This window comes from Phyllostomus hastatus, unplaced genomic scaffold, assembly GCF_019186645.2.
Source record: "Phyllostomus hastatus isolate PE091 unplaced genomic scaffold, TTU_PhHast_1.1 phas_contig_40, whole genome shotgun sequence".
NCBI classification, from domain to species: Eukaryota; Metazoa; Chordata; class Mammalia; order Chiroptera; family Phyllostomidae; genus Phyllostomus; species Phyllostomus hastatus.
In genome coordinates, this window is record NW_025333872.1 from 22,798,127 (window position 1) to 22,823,101 (window position 24,975).

Consider the following 24,975-nt stretch of genomic DNA (forward strand, 5'->3'; position numbering starts at 1 on the left):
AATTTACACTCCAGAGAATTTTCATTATTCTTTAGAAATAGCATTCCTTCAAGTAGAAATATGAATGAACTATCAAAATCCATGTTCAGTTATTTTCTCTGTATTCATTATTAAGTATATAACAAATACAAATATTTTATCACCTATACATGTTAATAAAATATCCTGTGAATAACTGACATGAGAGAAAACAGAGTAACTCCAGACTGATGCTGGCTGAGGTGAACTGGCTCTAAAATCTGGCCTTGGTGTTCTTTTGTTGAACATAACTAATTTCATAGAAGACCAATATCAGAGAAAGTCTCTCTGTGTCCATGAAGGAGCAAGATAAAAATAAGGTCATTCCACACTTATGTCTGTCCAATTACAGACTAAGAATACTGTCCAATAACAAAATGGTTAAAATTTCCTTCTTCTTGACTTTTCCACTGTTCCTTTATCAGTTAGAGCTTTATCCTGATCTGTTCCTCCCATCTTCTAGTTAACCATCAATAATAATCTCAATGTAGGTGAAAACCAGACTTCCTTGCAAGCATCTGCAAATTTAGTGAACACAAGCCCAAATCCTATGTCAAGCATCTGTTAAAACTCTCTCACCAAAATGTCCTATGGTGTGATTTTCTTTATTGCATGGAGTCAGGAAATTCAATTTTGCTCAATTACAGGTGAGTTTCTGCTGGTCTTTGGCAGTAAGGGCATCGATAAAAAGTACTTGTACTTTAAACTAGAAATGAGAGACCATTTATGTCCCTTTTTCATGATTGAAAAAATACACTATGCTACAACAAATGTATACTTTATATATTAATTTACTAGGGCTGCTGTAACAAAGTACCAGAAACTGGTGAACAAAACAACAGAAGTTTATTATTTCACAGTTCTGGAAGCTAGAAGTCCAACATTAAGGTTTCAGCAGGGTAGGTTCCTTCCAAGGGCTAAAAGAGAGAATTTGTTACATGCTTTTTCTTTTCTTTTCTTTTCTTTTCTTTTCTTTTCTTTTCTTTTCTTTTCTTTTCTTTTCTTTTCTTTTCTTTTCTTTTCTTTTCTTTTCTTTTCTTTTCTTTTCTTTTCTTTTCTTTTTTTCTTTTCTTTTCTTTTCTGTTCTTTTCTTTTCTTTTCTTTACTTTTCTTTTCTTTTCTTTTTTAAGCTCCTGGTGGTTTACTGGCTACCTTTAGGATCCCATCACTCACAGAAGCTCACACTGTTCTCTACCCAAATCTTTCCACATTAGGCTCCCATCCATTAAGCATATCAGCCCTAGTAGAATAGGGGTCTACCCTACTCCAGTAAAATCTCACATTACTCTTATTTTCTGAATTAATTGTATCTGCAGGAACCCTATTTTCAAACAAGGTCACCAGAAGTTACCAGAATGTTAGAATGTCAATATATGAATTCCTTGGGGACATATTTCAACAAAAGACAAAGTGCTTTGATGTGAATGAGGGTTTATAAGCTTTTCTAAAGACCATGTTCTGCTCCTCTACTGAAACTGCATGGTTGAGGATCTATTTCCTCTAAATTGGTCTTTATTTAAGCTGGTCTGGTAATTTCTATCCAAGACTTCTTTGATCATTCACATCATGACAAAAGACTTCACTTTACCCTGCGTGTATCTGTTATATGTTTATTGTTCTGAATTCTAGTTTTTAAATTGCAATGCTAATTTTTCCTTTTTGAAGTCTTGGCTTAAGTTTTAATTTAAAAAAGCATAGGTACAAAAAGTAAACTTAACTACCTGTATGAATTTTGGAAATAAAAAAGAGAAGTCTTATTAGATTATTTCAATGCATACACACTGAGGAATAGAAAAAGTTGTATACTGCAGATGTAAGACAAAGTGAGAACAAACCAAGAAAGGCCAAGTGCTATATTTCTTTAACCTGGTAATTTCTTTATTAAAATTTTATTTTAATACACTGTACATTTTTAGATAAGCAATCCATTGATAATAATGTCAAACAAAAAGGAATATTTTAATCCTCTATAATAAAAGCTTCGTGGTGTTATTTTCCCAACAGAAGGGTAGAAGAAACATTTTTACCTCTTTTTCCTCTTCTTCTTCACTTGTGTTTCTAAAGAAATATAATTGAAAGTCATATTTCTTAAACCAGCCTCACCGCCACTTTCCAGTGTTTTTGTCTGGTTAATTTTTGTTCCATAAATTTTACAAAAAAATTAGCCATCCACACAAAACAGTATATGGTTATGAGTATAAACAAAGAAATCAAAATCATATACTAGAAAATATGTACTTTAAACAAAAGAATACAGTCATTGAGGACAGTGAGGCAAACAAAAAAAGAGATAAGACATACTTAAAGAAAAAAAAGGAGACTAACAGGCATTAATCCTGCATCATCAGTAATTTTGCTAAATGAAAGAAACCAGTTAAAAAAGACCAAATATTATACAATGCCATTTATATTAAATGTCCAGAATAGGCACATCTTTAGAGGAAGAAAGCAGATTGGTGGTTGCCTAGGGTTGAAAGAGGGAGGGAGATGAGGAGTGATGGCTAAAGGGAACAGGGTTTCTCTTTGGGGTGATAAACTGTTCCTAAATTAGGTTGCAGTAATGGTTACTCAAGTCTGTGAATATGCCAAAATCCACTTAAATGCACACTTTAAATGGGTAAATATCATGATATATGAATTGTATCTCAGGAAAGCTGTTACAATATCATAGAGTAATATTTTCTTGTTCATAACGTGAACTGACATGCCTATTGAGTCTCAGTAGATCCTTGTTGATATAAGGTGGTTGGTTATTCTCAGGTAAATGCCAACCACCTTTTGTTGGCAAGGACCACAATACCATTAATAGTCAAGTCTATTTTATGTCCTCAGTAGCAATAGGACCATCAACGATATGTTAAGACCAAATATAAGAGAAAGTTGTTGGTCTGCAAATTTACATTCTTAGTACTATCCATTTTGATTTCAGAACACAAATGGCAAGATGCTGACTTGCAGTTAAATTAGGAGCAGTCAAGTTTGGAAGACAGCAATCCACTAGTACTTCCCATTGCTATGACACATTGCACACTATGGGGTAGAGAGTCATTGAGATACAACATAAAATTGTAACCGCACAGGAACTTCATTCATTAGTATGACTTTTTCCTTAATTTAAGCTACTTTTGTCCACTCAGATAGCACCATTACATACTACATGTCTATTCCTTTAATTATTAAGCCCTTAGGACATCAAGTTCTAGTCAGCATCAAACTCTTAAGAATAAAGCCTTAGGTCTGTTGATCAAGAGGAGAGAGTTTTGGTCAAACTAAAGATAACAAACATCTTGACATCAGTTGAATTTCAGCCTTAGGTCCATAAAAGCAGAATGACCCTATGAGCAACCACCTCACAAAACTAGACAGAAAGATGCCAGGTTGACATCAAGACCTGGTGCAATAGTCAACTATACCCTATTTGGCACCCACCAGGGCCTACAACCCCAACTCTGCAAACTCCTGTTTGCATTTTATTGGTCCTTGATGCACACAGGCAAACAAATTCCTTTAGTTCAATGACAAAATCTTTTTATAAGTAGAACAGTAAGCGTCCACTGGGGGAGCGTCCACTGGGGGACACATTCCAAGAGCTTCTCCTAGATCCTTGCCAAGTCATTTCCCCAAGCCCATACTTTAATAGCCCTGATAGGATGAAAGTTTTCAAGAATTTATCTCCTGTGATATTTAAATTCAAATTTCAGATAAAAATATAGTACATAGTAGTTCAATAAATTAAATAATCTTAATGAAAGAAAAATGGTTGGTGAGGTTAAAGGTTTGAAAAACAAAAACTAGTCAGGACTGGAAGAGGCTCCTCCTGCCACATCAGCCCAGTCTTCTTCTTTAACATCAACTCTACCCTCCCAAGTGGACTTGCTTTGTCACCACATTTTATAGAACTAACTTTAACTTTGGAAAATGGGCATAAATGTAAACTGGTAGGTTCTATAAACTTCTACTCAGAGTAAATAAATAAAGATGGCAATGTAATAAAGTTATTTCTTTTGTGTGTATGTTTAGGTATATATGTTTTGATTCTCTAGTGAGGCATACAGAATCAGTATAAGGCAAATTCTAACACATGTGTTAGATAATAACAATAACCACTTGGAATTAAAACACACTAGGTACTGTTTTAAATGACTTTTCTATGCTGACTCATATTATCCTCACAAAGAACCTGTGAGTAGGTACTGTTACTTCCATTTTTAGGTAAGGAAACTGAGACACGAACTGATTATATCAGCTAGGGGAGCCATGCCCTTGTCTGGCCTCCTGGCACAGACCCTGGGAATTAAATCTCAGTGGAGATTTAAAGCTCCTCATACTGTTCAGTTTTTCTAAACCTCTTTTTAGTGTAAGAAGTTTCAAGTAGCTTCATGTAAATAATCTTAAATGAGAAATTCATTTTTGCTTTATATTTGATCTCTGAGTTGCCTAACAGTTGAAAATAATAAGTTTTGATGGAACTTATTACTTTGTTTATCCCATGTGATTCTACACAAGCATATATGCATGTCTTTTGATAAATATCCCAAATATAAAGTTCTAGGGCCTAACATTCACTATGTTTGAATGTTCTCCAAAATGACTTTTTAATAACCTTGACAAAGGTTAGCATACTAACCTTTGCAACTCTAAGCATACTTTGAATATTATCAGTCAAATCACTGGTTTCAGAAATTTCATGGAATAAACCCTTAAATAGGGTGTTTAAAAGTAGTGAATTCAGGTTAAGGCTTCAAATTGAATTGAAGCAAATAAACTCCTACATCTCATTTTTAAATAATAAAAATATTCTTATTCTTCTTATATATGAAAAACATTACTATATTTTTAGAAATATTAAGTCACATTTAAATATATAGAAAGTGTGTTCTGAATATCTTAGGGGCTGAATTACTAAAGAGATTTTAAGGTACATGTCTGTGCCATCATAACATTAAAAATCAATATTTATAACCCACAAAATGTATACTTGATAAATCAGATTTAGCCATAGAAAATGATGAGGTTTTAGTTCTCTTGAGTCTATTATATTAAATGTATAAACCATCAAATGACAAAGATAGAACAATTATATATCACCTATTTAAAACAACAAAATCTCTGTAATGACAAAAATTTAATTTTAAATGAGTTTAAAGGAATGTAAAAATATGAACATTTCTGCTATTGATATATGTGTGACATTTGACCCCTATCTTTTTATCTATTTAGCCATTATAAATTTAGGGAATGTAAGTTATTCAAGTAAGAAACAAAATTCTTTATTCAGCAAATAGACAGTGAATGCACATGGTATATGACTGGTAGTCTAGTGGAGCCAACCATTCAAGCAAGCAAGAAGAAAAAACAATTCCAGGCCTTATGGATCTTGACTTTTAAATAACATGGCAGATATATGTTCATGAGTAAAATGCATGTTTTAATGAAACTCTGTAAAGGGTACAGTAAGGCACAAAGGAAAAATCATCATAAGAGACATCCCAGGGCAGTGACCCTTCAAAACAAGTGTCTCAAGATTAGTACAAGTCACTTCTATATAAGCTATATTTTGAAAATATATTTTTATCTACTAAATTATTACTAAATAGAACATTCTAAATAGTTAAATTGTCCCTAAAGTACTTTAATTTGCCATATTCATTTTATTATGCAATCCTGAATCACTGTCTCTAATTTTTCATCAGTCATTATCTTTCTATGACCATCTCATAATTCTTCAATGTCTTTCTTTACAGAGGTAGAAAAAGACTTCTTCAGATACTTATTTCATTCAAAGTCTTACCAAATATTTTCTGAATTTACTTGATGTATATTATCTAATTCTATCCATTGTTGGTTTATTAAATGAAACAAGAATAATATTAGGTGTATTATAACTAATTCAGGTAAGTTGAATAATGTAGTCTTGAAGTCCACTGTAGGCATCTTCTAGGAAAAAAACAATGAGAGAGAGAGAGAAAGGGAGGAAGAAAGGAACAAAGGGGGAAAGGAAGGAAGAGGAGAAAGAAGGAAGGGGAAAAGAAAAAGGAAGGAAGGAAGGAAGAAAAGAGAGAAAGAAAAAGAAAGAGAGAGAAATAAAAAGAATTTAGAGTTTCCAGATAAGAGAGACACAAGAGTGAATAATCAAAGAAACAGTGGTAAGATGTAGGTAAACACATAGAAAGACATTTGTGCATGGAAGGATAGACTACAAATAAGAACCTATTTTATGGGGCTATGTTGCGTCCCCGTATCCGTAGCTAAAATTAGGACAGCACAGTCCAAAATGTCCACTTAGCCCTTTGGAAAATACTATCCAAAAACAAGGGCTAATTCAGGTATCTCTCACTAATCAATGACCACAGGAATTGTTCTAGCCTTTCTCACTTGTTTTTATTTATGTTTTTTTTTTTTTCTGACAATGAGTAGCTTGGTTCTCATTATCTACCACTTACTACTTGTTCAACCTTAGTATACATCAGTTTCAGAATTGCTATCTTTACTTCTGTGAATAAAAATTTACCAGAGTATTGTGTTTTTGTACAAATATTTTAACCTTTACTATAACCCAGTGGTCCCCAAACTTTTTGCACCAGAGACTGTTTTTCCATGGAAAGGGGTGGGGTAGACAGGAGGCAAAGCTGGGGGTTGTCAGCAGGCAGAGTTCAGGCAAACTTCACTTGCTCTTGCAGCTCACCTCCTGCTGTGCACTGGGTTGGGGCTAGGGCAGAGACAGGAGGTGGAGCTCAGGCGAGCTTCCCTCATAGTCCCACAGACAAATACCTGTCTGTGGCCTGGAGGTTGGGGACACATGCTATAACAAGTCAAAAGTCTGTTTTCCAAATTTATTTAGGTACACTCCATTTGTTCCCATTTGATTTTAGTGAGGTTACGTTACACATTTGTAATGAATTCTGTGATTGGATCCTCTGATATTCTGGTTGATTTTTTTTTTTTAATTTGCTACAGTAAAGTTCACAATGTATTGTATATTTCTATCAATTTTGACAAATGTATACATTCATGTATCTTCCATCAGAATACCATATAGAAAATGATATCACCCTAAAGATTCTCTGGAATGCCCCATTAAATACTCCATCCCTCAACTTTCTGGCAACCATCAATCTGCCTTCTGTCCTTCAAGTTCTGCCTTTTCCTGAATATAAATTGAATCATGTCATCTTTTGTGTCTGGTTTCTTCCACATAGCAAAATACAGTTAAGTTTCATCAGTATGTGTTAATCAATAATTCATTCCTTTTTATTGCTGAGCAATTTACCACTGTATGGTTATACCTGAATTAGTTATCAGTTGACCTGTTGAAAATCATGTCAGTTGTTTCCAGGTTTTGGTGAACATAAAAAAAGTGCAAATATACACTATAAATGTTTGCATTTAGGTTTTTGTGTGAACATAGTTTTCTATTCACTTGATATATACTTGAGTGCTGGTTCATATGGTATGGGTATGTTTAACTTATAATAAACTGCCAAATTATTTTTCAAAGTAGATTTACCATTTTTCATTGCCAGCAGTCCCAGTGATGGCTGTTTTGTTGCTCTGCCTCCTTAGAAGCTTTCAACATTGTCGCATGTTCATTATTTATCTGTTTCATTCTACCAAATATAAGTGCATGGTAGTCACCAAGGAGAATTAATATAAATTTTTAACTATTTTAATATTGTTTAAATCTTACAGAAAAATTTAAAAATATGACTAGAAACTCCAATACTTTTTGTTGTTGCAAAATGTTTATATTTTGCTATATTTGCATTAATATTCCCTCTTTATTTTTATTTATCTATATTATATGCATTTCTATGATATGTTACATTATCTACAACATATGAATTTATTTTTGTAAACCATTTCAGATAAATTTTTAACGTATTATGGCCATTTACCCTTAATTATTGCATTGTGCATTTTCTAAAACAATGTTATTCCTTACACTGTCACAGTAAAATGATTGAAATCAAATACTATTATCTAACTCTTAGCCCCTGTTCACAATTTGGGGCCATGTTCACAATAACCCCAATAAAATTTTTTACTGTTGGGAACCGCCCTGACTGATATCAGAAGCTGAAACCCCCACCTAGGCTAAGGCTAAGGGAACACCCTTGGAATCATAAGCCAGCAAGGAGACAAAAGCTTATCTCCCTGGCAGGAGCGCTACTTTTCCTGCTTCATTCATCACTGAACCCCAATGCCGGTCGGTTAGCCAAAGACGGGTAAGATTCCCCAAGGGGGGAATGATCTAAGACAGGCATGATCACATGGGAGGCCCCCCAAAAGAAGGACTTTGGGGGCTGCAGCAAAAGGGGGTGATGGACCCTCGCTCCTCAGCTTTGACATAGCCTGAGTTCTCATCATCTGGGAGAAAATCTCCTTATCTCTTGGTTGCCTTAGTTCCCGTGCTCCACCTAAGCCTGAAACAATGACAGGGTGGTGCAGCTCTGTGCTGAAAAGGGCGGATTCCTTGGGTAATCAGACCTAAGAAAGAACATGTAAATTACTGTGAAACCTTCTTTATTTAGAATGCTCTCAGTTAAATGAGAAGGGTCCAAGGAGGAAGTTAGTTTGTTCCTCAAAGTCTTACAGCTCTTTGACCCTGACTCAAAATAGACCCTCAGACTTCCTTGTTATCTATGGTTCCTTACTTCCCCCTAATGAGTACTGTACTTTACCTGAATTATTATGCAAAACGAGCCCAATAAAAGCAGGTTTGGACAGTAAAATCGGCGCGCTCCCCACTAGAGGGGGTGGCCATTCTGTCCCTACTTCTGCACAGAAACTAGTCTGTCTCTGTGCATGTTTTTTCTCGCGTGTTTATCGTCGAGCCATCCGCGGCGTTCCGTGATCACTGCTGGCCGATGACCCATGCATCACTTTACTGCTAATCTCTCTCATCTCCCTGGTCAGAATCAATACTAAGATCAATTCTGAATTTAGTTCTGATTCTCTTTATTCTGGAACAGTTATTTATCCTTTTTTGTTCTTTCTGGACCTTGACATTTTGCAGATTACAGGGCAGTCATTCTGTAAAATTCCTGTCAATTTTGGCTTATCTGATGTCATTTGATTTAAATTCAGGTTTTATGTATCTTTAAAAGTAATGTAACAGAGGTAATATACAGTGTCCTCAGTACATCATTTCCTGGGCTATTTTAAGTTTTTTTCCACTATTAGTAATGTTATTTCAATGAAAACATAATTTTTCTTTTTGAATTTAAGTAATTTTGAAAAGCTATTTTGAGACTAAGAACATGTCATATTTCATAAATCATTCACCAATTAGTTCTAGTAACCACTGACAATTTTATAATTCTACCAGTGCTTTCATATATGTTAGCTGATATTCTGATATAATAAAGAGCACTCCATTTGTGATTCCCCTAGCACTTGCCTATTTTCAAATCATTATGTATTTGTATAAGGCATCAATTATTATTGTTAAATGAATTGTAATCCATTAACTCCATTATTTATTTTAATACTCAATTTTTTATTTAGCCAATGGAAGCTATTTTCAGGAAGATCCTTCCATATCCATTTGATAAATTCTACTTTTCTTTGACTATTTTATTCTTTAATGTAAAAATATTTTTATGGTTTATCTTATATTTTCCCTTCTTCAGGCTTGACATTTGTCTTTTCTCTAAAAAGCCATGTGTCCTTTAAGAAAAGAATGATATTTGGATATCAAGATCTGGGTGATCACCCCTGAGCCTTTTGACTAAGGTCAAGTGAAGATCTGGGTGATAAAACTGATCAAATATCAATGGGTAGACTTAGGAATTACATGCATATGTATCTATATACATAGATATAAGTAAACATATATTCATACACACATATACTTTGATATCTGTGCATAAAGCCAGATCTACATGCAGACAAAAAAGAATAAGTTTCATGAGAATACATGTAATCTCATTCAATTTTTTATGCAATACCACTGGGCACATTCTAATATAGTATAGTACAGTATGTATAATAAGTAATGCATATATATATATAGGTAAATTTATGTTTCTCTGTTTACTTATTAAAAACCATGAATTCTCTCATACCTCTGATTTATAGATAGTAAATTTATAGTTATTTCCTATTCATATTTGTAAATTCCTCCTCCAACAGTGAAAAATCCAGATGTACAATTCATACCATATTTGTTAATTAGCTTGTTTCTCACACATAGTAACATGTTTTAGAATTGCTAACCAAACAACTGCAGAATGCAAAACTACTAATGAGGAATTAATAGTCTTTTTTGCTAAGTTTTACTTAAAATAAATCTTAAGTGTACATTGGATGGGTTTTTACAAATGTACACACTTTTTAACCCACACATATTCATTTAAGCTTTAGAACAAACATGTCAGGCTGCGAGCCAAAGCATCTCAGGTTCGATTCCCAGTCAGGGCACATGCCTGGGTTGCAGGCCATGGCCCCCAGCAACCACACATTGATGTTTCTCTCTCTCTCTCCCTCCCTTCCCTTTCTAAAAATAAATAAATAAAATCTTTTAAAAAAGATTTAGAACATGTTCATTATGTCAGACAATTTGTCCATTTCCCTTTGTGATCAAGGCTGTTCCTGGAAACTATCACTTTTCTGATTTTTTTGACTAGCTGATAACTCACATAAGGGAAGTCTTACAATGTACTTGCCTTTTTAATCCAGCTTTTTTGTTCAGCAATTTTTTTCTGAGATATTCTTGTGTATCAGTAGTTCGAGCATTCTTATTGCTGAGTAAATAGCCCAATGTATATACATACTACTAGTTATTTTATAATTTGGTGTTGGTAGACATTTGGCTTGCATCTAGGTCTTAGTTACTATGAACAAGATTGTTATAAACATTCTTGTAAGTGCTTTTTGTAGATAAATGCTTTCAATTCACTTGCTTATATTCCTAGGAATCGATTGCTGGCCTTAGATATATGTTTACTTTTAAAACTAAGACTGCTGGGGGACAGAGGTGGGGGTGGAGGCATCAAGGGAAAAAGGCAAAAAAAGAAGAAATAACTCTTGGGGGTATGGTGGGTACATAGTAATGGGAAAATACAATAAAAAGTAAAAATTAATAAAAGTAACTTCCAAACTCTTTATCATTGGTTTTCATTTTTTTCCTGTCAACAAACTCATCTTTCTATCATTAATGTATAAGAATTTTAATTACTTACCTTTTCAACAACTTCTTTTTTAATTTTAGACATTTTAGAGTATCCATTTTTAGTTTTATTTTGCTTTACACTGATGATTAATTATAGCAAGAAACTTTTATTCACTTTTGCTTATCTTCCTTAATGAATATTGGTTTCAGTAATTTGTACATTATTTTTAGATTTTTTTGTTTTCATATTATTGAATCAAGGTTACTCTACATGTATTCTACTTTTAAGTCTTTTGTCAATAGAAGTTGGCTTGTGTTTTGTTTTCTTTCATGCTTATCTACTTTCTTAATGGTGTCTTGGTAAGCAAATATTTTCAATTTGATTAATCTGAATTGTCTTTTTTCTTTTATGTATAATGCTCTCTTTGCCTTTTCTAATGAATAAAAGCCTCTGCCTAGATCTAAAAGAGCTTCTCTCAAGTGTTCTTTTGGAAGCTTCATAGCTTTAACTCTTACATGAAGATCAATGATCTAAAATTGATGTTTTGTGTATAGTATGAAGTAGAAGTCAATGCCAATTTTCTCTACATAAATGTCTACTTACTTCATTTCCATTTCTTGAAAAGATTTTCATTTTCCTATTAAATTGCTTCAGATTCATTTTGCAAAATAAACTAATTATATCACTGTGGTTCTCTTTCTGATTGATCAATTGTTCTACTGATCAATTTCTCTCCCTCCCGCACTTCTTTCCTTGTTTCCAATAAAACACTTTCTTGATATTAAGTTATGAAGTCCAATAGTATAACTTCTCTAGATTTGTTATTTTATTCAGAAGTTTGTTTTTGTCCTAAGTTCATACATATCCATCTTTTAAATCAGGTCATCAATTTTTCAAAAAAAAAACTACTCATTATAATAGGCATTATATTGAATTTATAGATCATCTTAACCATATTCATTCTTTTAATGTATGATGAGGTTATATTCTTCATCTCTATAAATCTTTTTTCATTTCTCTCCAAGATGCTTTATAATTTTTTCATAGACATTTTCAACTTTTAATTTAACCCTAAGTTTTTTATGTTTTGGTAGCTTTTGAAAGAAAGGACTCTTTAGAAAACTTTGTTTTCTAATCTCAGCACCGTCTTGATGATTTTAGGGTCTTAGTTAAGAGTATGCATTTCTCATGTAGATGAAATATAAATAAGCTGTGGCCCATATGGTAGACAAGAGCAGACGAAATAACTACAACCCCTCTTCTCAAATCTGGGCGAGCCCTGTGAATGCTTGCTTAATGGAACAAAGCAAAAGTGTTTCAATTTTGGAGCACAGATTTTTAAAAGATTGGGAGTTTCTAGTTTCTTCTTTCAGAAATACTGGCTCTAAGAGCAGGTTTCTCAATATTATCAATATTGACATTTTTACCACATACATTTTTGTTGTATATGACTATTTTATTCATTATAAGGTGTTTTATAACATCTTCTGCTTCTACCGTGTATTAGTTTGCTAAGACTTAACCAAAAACTTGGTTGTCTGAACAGCAGGAATTCATTGTCTCATAGTTTTGGAGGCCAGAAGTCCAAGATCAAGGTGCTTATAGGGTTGGTTCTTTGTGAGGATTTTGAAAGAGCACATGTTTCATCCTTGCCTCCTAGCTTCCGGTGCTTTGCTGGCAATCTTTGGCATTCCATAGCTTTTAGAAGCATTGCTTTTCTTTTAGTACATTCATCCTCATAGTATGATCTTCTTCATTGTGTGCCTGTGTCTAAATTTCCCCTTTGGATAAGGATCACAGTCATTTTGGATTAGGAGCCCATCATACACCAATGACTTCATGTTAACTACTTAAATCTGAAATGACCCAACAGTAGTACTCCAATTCTGTGGGAGGTATTTTCTCAGACCCCCAGTGAGCCTGACACCATGGATAGTACAAAAAAACTATATATATATATATAGTTATATAGTTATATAGTTATATATATAGATATATATAGTTATATAGTTATATAGTTATATATATAGATATATATAACTATATATAGATATATATAGTTATATATATAGTTATATATATAGTTATATATATAGTTATATATATAGTTATATATATAGTTATATATACACACACATATATAAAACTGTGGAACTAATTATTGTAATTAATCCACATATTAATTAATTTTTAAAAGATTTTATTTAGTTATTTTTAGGAGAGGGGAGAAAGAAAGAGAGGAAGAGAAACTTTGGTGTAAGAAACATGGGTTGGGATATATATATCCCAAAATATATATATATATATGTATATGTATATATATGTGTATATATATATTTTCTATACACATATATTTGATAAAGTTTAATTTATAAATTAGGCATAGTAAGAAATTAACACTAATAATAAAATAGAACAATTATAACAATATACTGTAAAAAAGTTACATGAATGTAGAATTTTTAAGTAAAATAATGGTTACTTGAATACAAGCATAGCAATACTATGATATTTTGATTCAATAACCAAGATACCTAAAAGACTAATAGATAGCATATATTTGTACAATGTGGATACACTGAACAAAAGGATGATTATCATCCTGGGAGGGATGAAGGAGTGAGAGATTGCATCACACTACTCAGAATAGCTTGCAAATTAAAACTAATGAATTGTTTATTTCTGGAAATCTCCATTTAATATTTTTTATTATTGTTGACTATGTGTAACTGAAACCATGGAAAGTGAAACCATATATATGGTGACTATTCTATTTCCAAATAAGGTCGCATTCTGAGGTACTTCAGGTTAGGACTTCAACATTAATTTTGGGAGGGTACAATTCAACCCATAATATAATCACTAGATGTCCCTCTCATCTCTCCAGTTGGGACAATGAAAACCATCTCTAGACTTTTCCAAATGTCTCCTGGAGGGGCAAAATCATCTCTGTTTGAGAACAACTACTGCTAAGAAAACATCTGACTTAAAGAAAAAGATCTAATTACCCTTGAACTACCATGCTGTGAGGAAGTCTAAGCTAAGCATATGGACAGCCACATGGACACAAGCATGGATAACTAGCTCCAGCTGACAAAATCATCATCATCATCATCATCATTGGCCATTTTAAGATAGTATGTAAGATTATTCTCACTATAAATCACATCCCCTTGGGGAAAACTCTTTACCCACAAATGTTTTGTTCTATTAGAATTAGCTGAAAATATAGGCTATCATTATTTAAATTAAGTCCATATGTAGAAGAGTCTACTTGATTATAATGCCTCTGTTTTAGTGCTTAGGTATAGCTTTTCTTGATTCAAATATCTACACTTTAAGAGACCATTTATCTGCTCACTCATATAGTTAATATACAAAGCTGAAGCAGAGACAAGAACAATGCAATGGACACACACTCAAAAGGTGGCAGAGGCAGGGAGATATGCAGTGACGACTGACTCATGGTGCTTCTATGATGCCTATTCTGAAAGCTGTAAGTAATGGCTCATGTTTACAACAGAGTGATTTTCTCAGCTTGCTTGCTTCCAGACTCACACATTTCTTTGAATTATGCCTTTTCTACCTTGTCACATTAGTTTGGCTAGGTGCTTAGGGTTTTTTCAAGGATTTTTGTCTAGCTAAATTGTTGTCTACATGCCTCTGCTTTAAATTATTCTATAGTCCTGACAAAGAGTATAAAAACCCAGCTTTCAATATATTTCCCATGTACCCAGTTTTACTGATAATTTCCTGGATTTGATCATTGCTTTGAGTCTACTTTGAAAGTCTTTTGCCAGCTGCAGAGTCTAGAAATAACAATCACATTTATTTTCCAACAGAGAAGTCCTGGGTTAAAAATATATTTCTAAAATCTGGCTGAAAAACAATCTCATCATTAGCTCATCTCTTTCTTCTCCTATTTTATCATTGGCCACTAAATGAAGCCATTTGGCAATTTCACCATTTTTCCCTGCTGGCCTTCATGTCAAGTCGATGAGGTCATGTTGTCTATCTTCCATGTCAACACAGGTGATCAACATAAAACAGGGTTCTCACTTTTCCAGCCTCTAATAACAATTTCCTGACCGCTCTTTATTAAAATTGCCTCACTGTCTTTGCATCCTCTTCCTCAAATAATCCCAATGCCACATATATTAGGCTTTAGTTATGAGAGCACTTCACTTCTAGATAACAATTTCTGTTTTAATTATTTTTATGTTACCAAAAGTTAATCTACATAAAGACTTACAACAGCAATCTATTATTTCTCATGGATCTGTGTGTTGACAGGAAGATTCTGCTGCTCTAGATATTGTTGGCTGGAGTTATTGATGAATTGACCTATTATTACTATGATATTTATTTTCTATTCTGGTCTTGAATATATTTTTTTTCTGCTACAAATTTAATTTTATCAGATTTTTATGCTTTTAAAAATGGTATACATTTATCTGTTCATTATTGTACTCATTCCTTTATATTTATATGCATTTCTTGAGACAAAATAAAGTCAGGTTTTGTTTTTAATTTTATTCAACAATGTAAACCTCAGTTGGATTTTGTTTTTGTTCATGACATTTAATGTTTCTGCTGTGGTTAGATCTATGCCCATTGTTTAGCTTTTGTTCTCAATTTGTCCTGTTTTCTTTATTTCCTTCCCTCCTTCCTTCCTTCCTTCCTTCCTTCCTTCCTTCCTTCCTTCCTTCCTTCCTTCCTTCCTTCCTTCCTCTCTCTCTCTCTCTCTCTCTCTCTCTCTCTCTCTCTCTTCTTTCTTCTTTCTTTTCTTGTTTCTTTGTTTTGGTTTTGCTTTTATATATTTTCCTGTTTTATTTTTGATTAGATAATAATTTTCTTATTCTATTGATTTTAACTGTAGCCATATCTGTTTACATTATTTTTATTGTCACTTTTTAGAATATCATTTATATAGTCTAGATACATTTTATACTATTTCACATAAGATATAAGAATATTACACCTACAGAGTTCCATTTGCTGTACTATTATTGTCATATGTTATAGTTACTTATGTTATAAATTCAATAATTATTATAAAGTTTGCATTAAAGCAGTTGTATGTGCTTTAAATAAATTTTAAAAATAAAATTATTTATTGTATTTGCCAAGATATATCCTATTTTTAAGGCCTACATGTCTTCTTATGAATCAGAATTTCCATTTGGTACTATCTCCCATCAGCCTAAAGAACTTCCTTCAGTGCAGACAGAAGATACCCTCGGGTTTACTGCCTACTTCTCTCACTCTTATTTTTACAATGTGTTCAGTTTGCAATTGTCACCTGAGGAATGCTATGTCTATATGTGATTCCACTGTTACTAGGAGCCTTCAGGATTAATTTCTGCTTTTTTTCTAATCCCTTCATTCCTATTTAACTCCATGCTTCTCTCATGAACCAATTTCCCATTGCTATTGTCTTCCTAACCTTGTCATCTTAACCCTTTCATAATTAACAACCTTCTCTATATTTAGTGAACATTTCCTTTGCATTCTTGCCTTATTAAAACACTCTCCCTTGTGGTTCTATCTTACTGTTTTCAGCCCTCTTCAGGGCAGCAGTTTTTCCTTATCACTGAAACTCCAGAGTCAAGAAGTGGGACTGAATTTCACTTTGTATTCAATGACACCCAAACCAATATCATTTTTTCTGTATATCCTCAGTTCTGGATTAATCTAACTCTTTCATTCTCTGTGCCCCTCTTCTGTCACTGCATCTACTAAACTTCAATAATGCCTAATTTTTTACAACAGATGCCCCTTTTTTTTTTGAAAAATGAGACAGAACCCCAATAGGATCAGCACTGATACAATGCGAATACATTGGCTCAAGCAGCAAACCACAAGTGGCCAAAAGTTCAGCCAGCTTAGGTCCATTAGGTACATCTGCATTGTTTGTCTATTTGCCTCTGTTTAGCTTTCCATATTATCTTTCAACTTCTCTCTATCATTCTTCAATGATTTTCCCCCCAAGCTGAGAAGTTTTTTTTTGCCAGTAGTTGTGAATTCCTATTTTATATTTTCAAAGCCAAATAGTATCTGAGTTGCATTTTCACAAATTCCTCATTCTAAATTCCAAGAATAGTCTCTGATTCCAGTTTAGGTAGATGATCCCTTTTCTCAGCATACCAGCTCCTAAAGAACAATGTGGTTAGAAATATCATTTTCAAAAAAGTCAGTGTATCATAAGCTTTCAGGGAAATATATATTCAATTAAATGTGAAACAGTGTACAGTCTCCTTGAATTCTCAATCCTGTTACTATTCCTGCCATTCACAGAAAATGAATGAATTCACTTCTGAATTCCAGGGAAAATAGATGTCATCAGATAACTTCCCCAATTCTTGTCTAATTCTCTAAATTCTTAAACATATCTTCATTTATCCTTCCATTTAGTTAATTTCTTTTTAAATTTTTGCATATCTGTCCCTCTTCCTTTCTACAGCTAACATTATCACCAGATTTCTAGATCTGTCTTGCCACATGCCATTGCCCAATCTAGTAACTATTTTGTTTCCTATAGATTTAGTCTCTAGTCCTACACTAACATCATCCCATGAGTACACAAAGATTAAAAGGTATCATTGGATCCTGACACTAATGAGATAGCACACTTGAGGAAACCTGAAGAGGTTTTTAATTTGAGACTACTTATAAATGCACAAAAAGTTTGCTGACTCCAAAGAGACAAAGTGGAGTATTTTTTTAAAGATTTTACTCATTATTTTTAGAGAGAGGGGAAGGGAAGGAGAAATAGAGGGAGAGAAACATCTAATGTGGTTGCCTGTCATGCACCCCAAACTGGGAACCTGGTCTGCAACCCAGGCATATGCCCTGACTGGGAATCAAACTGGTGACCCTTTGGTTTGCAGGCTGGTGCTCAATCCACTAAGCCACACCAACCAGGGCAGAGTGGAGTATTTTCTTCCATTCCTCCTAAAGGTGTTGGGTGAGCTGGTATGAGAACCTGAAACTGTGTGAATAGAGAGAGAGGCTGTGTGGAGACCACCGTCCTAGGAAAAGTATGATAATCAGTAAAGGGACATATCAGCTTGTCCACAAGGGGAATTGAGGGAACAAATATCTTGTGTACTACTCCTTTCCTCTCATTATGCACTAGGTTCTCATTTGCCAAACTCCAAATGAGGAAGAAAAAAAAGTACATAATAAGTTTAGTTCTTTGACATAGAGTATATCTAGAAGGCAAGTGGAAACTATCCATATATCCCATGAACCAATGGAAATTTCAGAGGTTTAGATCTTTCTCATCTCACATTCCATCCGTTTAAGCTTCTATCTCCTTCTTTATCTACTAAATACTATCAATGGGTAATCCAGTCTTGCTACCTCCCTTTCCCAATTCCATCTATATATTCCCTACTTTCCATTCAACTCAATGATCAACTACTAAATTTCACTGAAAATTTTCTTATAAAATTTTCATAATTTTAATTGAGTCCCCTTTAATAATAATTTTGGACCATTTTCACACTAAATTGTACTGGACTCCTCAACAATATTTGACATTTTCTTACTATTTCTTTCTAATCAAACCCCTCTCTTTCCTTGCTTTTTCCTTTTGTTCTCATTGTATTCCCTCCTCTATTCATTCCTTGGATTTTTTTTTCCTCAGTGCTGTCTTGATCACTATTTCCTTTGTCATTCTATATATTTCTCCCTAGCTGGTATCTTAGCAAACTAAGATACCAAACTTAGCAAACTTCCAGGACTCTCTTCTATGCTCCAGATGCACAAATTAGGACTACTTAAGGGAGAGTTTAACTTTAATAACATATAATCTGACAAACTCAGTATATCTGAAACTCTGCTGATTTCCCTTTTCATCAAACAGTCTTCTTCTACTCCTGTGGACTCAGAGTAATAACTTAATTTTCCACCCTGGGCATCTGAGCATGATTTTTCCTTTGCTTCACACCACACATCTAAATATCTTAAAAGCTTAACCTATTTGGTTTGTTACCTAAATATTTTCTGAAATCATCTAATTACCTCAAAACTTTTCTCCATATCTTTAAATAACAGCTTGAATATTGTAAGCATTTAACTTTTCCTCTACCACCAGTATGTAATTTCACTCTAAAAAAATAAGAAATCAAGTTCTATTTTATAATGTAGAGTAATCTCTCAAAATGTACATTTGATTATGGTTTTTCCAGATCCATGGCTTTCCATCTCCCCTGGTATTCCTTAGATGACGTTTCTGATTCGGACTGTGTTTAACAGTCCAATGGCATTGCTGTCAGGGTAATTCTGGCTGCACAGAACATGGTTGAACCTTTTGAAGTCACATGCTTTCTCTTTCCTGTGCCTATCCTCTTTTATTTTATTTTTAACTTCTTACCAGAACATTCACTGTTCTTAGATTTGCATGACACTTTAGAAATTGACTACATATAATTTGTTCCATTTGAAGGGAAAAGACCATTCCTCACACAATGGGGAAGAGGTGGTTGACATGTGGATAGGTCTAATCAATCTGAAATGCATAGACAGTGAAAAAGTAAAGAAGTAGAGGACAGGGTAGTAAATAATAGTAAAAATTAAAAGTGAATAATAATAGCCTGAAAATCAAGAAAAGTGTTAATTTATAAAATGATATCAGTGCCATCACTTCCCAATTTTAGAGAGTTCATATTATTATAACACATTGCAAACTAGTCATTCTCTGTAATTTGAAACCTAATTATAACCTTACCTACATGTTAGAAAGTCAAGGGTACATTATTTCCTTTTGATAATGCAAATTAAAAGTGATTAGTATAAAATGTAGCCTATAGTTAATCATTTCTCTGAATCTTCCAGACTTGTCATTCTATCACTGCACATACTGAGTCACTCTAATGAAACTAGCCCTACCATGTCTTGTTGATTAAACTCTATAGCTCAATATAATATATTCATACTTATAGTTAATGACAGTATTTTTTCACTTGATATGCTATTTTTACAGATATATAGTCAAATATAATTACCTATGCAAATGGAGTAGTCTATAGGTTATAAAGAGGCAAATTGATAACTATTACTTCTGACCCATTAACAAGAAATACATTTAAAGTTATACAATTAAAATAGTTGATCAAGATATTAAATGCCTCTAAATTATACAGGAAGAAATTAATAAAAGAAGAAAATATACTTAATTTGCATTATAAATAATAGAGATATACCTATTTTCTGGTGTCTAAATAGCTTCAGTTTCTAAGTATCTATATTGAATTCAAGATAATGATATAATCTCCAAGAAGGTGAACACAATACTGATTCTCAAATTAATATATATTACAGACTTCCTATTTTAACTGCAACACAAAAAAAAGTTAAAATTATCAACATCAACAATTAAATGACTAGTTTTTTTTTTTTCTGTTGGAGTCTTTTTACAAACTCAGAACTTTTAGTTCATCCAATTTATTTTACCTCTCTGAAATAATACTTATATTATTACTTTTATTAAAAAGAATTAAATCAAATTGACATTTTGTGAATATATTTAATAAATATATAGTTGATATTTTAAGAATTTCAGAATATTAGAGATGGTTATGTATATAGTACAGCCAAATATTTTGTCCTCCCAGAATAGAGTGGAACATTAAGTTATAGCATTTGTAGCTCTCCATTGTAACTCAACACAAGAATGACTGAGGCATGGCCTGTAAAGGCTGGAAAACTAATTGCTCTATTATTCATACTCTAGTCTTTTTCACTTCAGGGGCACTTAAAAATATTCACTTATATCTGCTTTCTAATTACAAATCCCCATACAGAGTGTCCTAACCAGAAAATGGCATTATTATTATTCTGGCTTTCAACATACTTAAGCATTTTTATTTGCTGAGAGTTTTTCTCTTTTCTTTCTTTTGCAAGCATGTTTAGTAACTAATTACCATTTCTGCCTTTTTATCTTAATTGCTACAAATTTAGGGACCTGTGTCATTAAAGCTTTAGCAGATAAAGGCATTTGCTTAAACAGTATCTCTATTTTACTTGCACATATATAGCCTTATTAAAATGGCATTCTTATTCATCTGTGCATTCATTTTCTTGAGAACTAAACAGTAATTTATATCAAAACTCTGTCTTTTTTGTACTAGATATTGGAAACTTTTATATTTTAGAAGACCAGGGGAACAATTTGTTTCCTACCACCAAAGTGTGATAGAAATACAAAGATTGTTGCTACAACAATGTTATGCACAACATCACTCTCTCCCAGGATTCAATTATTTAATGGAATCCAATATGGAAATGGTTCACTTTATGAATTATAAAATTGTCAACAGTTTAGTTAGTTACTAGTAAATGTACACTTAAAATTTTGGGTTTATCAATTATAGTTTTCTATAGAGAATTGCATTAACTAACTATAGATTAAGGTATCACTGATGTGTAATAGGCAATTTGAAAGTTGTAGTAATCTTCACATACTAAGGAAACACTTCACACTCTGAGATGGACTTTGTCTCATCAGGTGCTTCACTGGTCAGGAGAACCCTGCCTAAACTGTCAGGAGCAACTTTTTTATACACAGTCATCCTCTCCACCTTTTCTTCACTTCTGCTATATTTCACAGATATCACATTTAGAATTTGAAAGTGTTGATTGGGAACTGCTAGCTGGCATTAAATTTATATATATATATATATATATATATATATATATATATATATATATATTTTAAATAATCATAACTATTATTTGTAAAACTTGACCACATATACTGTCATACTTAATTCTGCAGGGAAGATGATTAAGTGTACTTAAAAACAGGTAAGTATGTGTATGTCTGCATAATTAATATTTTTCCTTGCAGCATATGTAGAAAAATATACATACATTGAGGCTTTATATATTTCTATTTGTTTCATACAAGAACACACAAAAAATCCTACTCAGTACACTGTGCATAGCAAAATAAGTTGATATTTATGACTAATTTTTAGAAGTGTTGGGCACAGAGGGTGCCCTCATTAGCAAAGATTGGCCCCACTGACTGACTGGTTAATGAAAATATTGCTCACTGGGAATAACTAACATATCTTTTGATTTTAATTAAAATAAAAAATTGTGTTATCCAAATATGTATATAGTACATATCTTGCTTTCTTTCATAAAAATCATTAGGTTTTCTTGAAAGAAATCATAATAATTACATTTATCAGGGAAGCTGAAACCCATGTGTATTTATTAAAATTCTGTGTTCACAGCAAAAGAAAAATTCATTTTTGTAGTAAACAAACAAAAGACATAATAGTAGTTTTAGTTTTAAAGACTGGAATTTGGAAGGGAGCCTAGATTAAATCAAACTATTCCCTAACTTCATTGGATGAACAACATATAGTAAAAAATTATATTGAGGAAATTATTTTCTATATTTATTTGTCCTTTTTTTTAAAAAAAGATTCTACAGCTTTCAAAAGCTATGTAGCATTAATAAAATTATATGGGAAAGTAATGCTATTTGTGGAGGATCTGTAATTATAGTGCTAATAACTATAATACATAAAAATACTGCATTATTCAGGTCTACAAAAGTAATTATATAATTTTTTTCTAATTACTTTCTATTGTCCCCATAAATTGGCTTTAAAATCACAATTCATTTTTGAATAAATTTCTTTCTTTAGCATATGTTTTAATAAATTATAACTAAGAATGTAATATAAACATTCCAAATGACAAAAATTTGAACAAGGGTATATTCTTAAAATACTCTCAGCACTATATCTTACAAACTCTCATGTGTAAAAAGCCACTGTAGATATTTTTTGAATTTTCAAAAAAAAAGCTCATGAATGTACTCTTCTGCAACACCGATTTCCATAAAGTACTGTTTGAAAGGCAGTCATTATGCGTAGCCCAAACTTTAAGGGTGGAGAGTTATGTTCCACCTCTAAAATGAAAAGTTTCTATATCAATTTTTTGAAATCATTCTGTTTACAAAATGTCTCTATTGTTCCCTAATTACTTTTTACAGGATTTATTTTTATTTATTTATTTTAATTATTTATTTGGGGTTTTTTTTAGAAAGAGAGGAAGGGAAACAACAATTTATTATCAACCACTTATTTTTATCAGTATGAACTCACAAATATTCATTTTACATTTTGCATAAAAATTAAATCCTCTTTTATTTTCTGGCTCAAAATATTCTAGCTTTGCTCACCAGGAGTGCCTTCCATTGGCTCATGTGTCCCTTTGACACACAGTCATGGTTTTGTTTTTTGAGTAATTCCTTGGTTTCTGGTATTACCATATTCTCCACACTTGTTCATTTTGTCTCCTGGTCTTAGAATCAGATGTCTAAGGAGAGCTGATTTCTTTCACTGGGGAGTGGCATGGAAAAAAAATCGAGGCACCAGGCAAACTTCATTATTTTTAAAATAAAATCAATTTTTTAAACTTTATTGTGATTACTGACTATTCTTTATCTTTAAAGATGTATAATTAAATATGTATTAATATCCTACCAATTAAACATTATAAAATATTGTCTACTGTATGGATTTTACATATATATGTTACAGAAAGTATTTATTTATTTATTTTATTTTATTTTTTTAAGATTTTATTTATTTACTTTTAGAGAGGGAAGAGAGGGAGAAAGAGAGAGAGAGAGAAACATCAATGTGCGGTTGCTGGGGGTCATGGCCTGCAACCCAGGCATGTGCCCTAACTGGGAATCAAACCTGTGATACTTTGTTTCACAGCCCATACTCAATCCACTGAACTACACCAGCCAGGGCTAGAAAGTATTTAAATTTACAATGAAACTCTTGATGATTTGTCTTTTCTGGCAGGGAATGTGGCATTTATATGACAGCTCATTAAATCTATATTCAACTCAATGAGGTAGATGTAACTTCAACTCCATTTAACGGATAAGAAAACTATAACCCTTTATGTTTAAACAGATATAAAATGTTTGAAGTTACACATGTAATCATATTTTAATTAATAATTATAAAAAAGATACTTTCTAAAGAAATTACATACAACTTTTAAAATATCCAAATTGATTATATTTAGTTAAAAAGTATGATGGTTAGTTAATTTCATTAACTCAACTTGCTGAGCTATTGAGTGTCCAGATTAAACATTTTTTTCTGGGTGTGTCTGTGAAATTGTTTCCTGGTGAGATTAGTATTTGAATCAGTGAACTAAGTAATGTAGCTTGCTCTTCCCAGTATCTTTGGAAATCAGCCACATTTGAGAGGGTCTGACTAAAGTAAAAAGTGAAGGAAAGGAGGATTTCTTCTTTCTTGCCTGCCTACTTGAGCTGTGCTGGTTTTCTTCTGTTTTTGAATTGTTACTTATACCATTGGCTTCCCCTTGTTCTTAGGCTTTTGGACTTAGACTGGAATTGCACCACTGACTTTTCTGGGTTTCTAGCTTGCAGAAGGCAGGTGGAGGGACTTCAAAACCCTCATAATTGTGTGACCCAATTCCTCATAATGAATCTCTATAAATTTATATAGTATCTATAAATATATGTAATCTTTCATTGGCCCTGCTTCTCTGGAGAACCCTGACTGATACACTCACTAATGGATACAGTTTTCAAATTTTGTGGCTTAGAAAAAGCTACTAAAGTTTAAGGAAGTATCCAGTGTTTTTTATGTGCTAGTTTGCATAGTAATTTATCAAAATCTATATTTTACAAGGCAACCATAAATTTATTTAGCTTTTGAAAAAAATTATAATTTCTTAACTGAAGGTAAGATGTATGAACAAAATTGAAACCAAAGGAAAAGTATCTGTCAATGGCTGATTATAATTTAAATTAAATATATCTACTTTC

General features: G+C 32.6%; 1 protein-coding gene across 1 annotated transcript in view; it reads right to left on the minus strand.

Moving 5' to 3' along the window:
- Nucleotides 1-24,975, minus strand: part of EYS (eyes shut homolog) — a 1,607,944-nt gene that overhangs the window by 1,085,809 nt on the left and 497,160 nt on the right. The window lies entirely within an intron of this gene.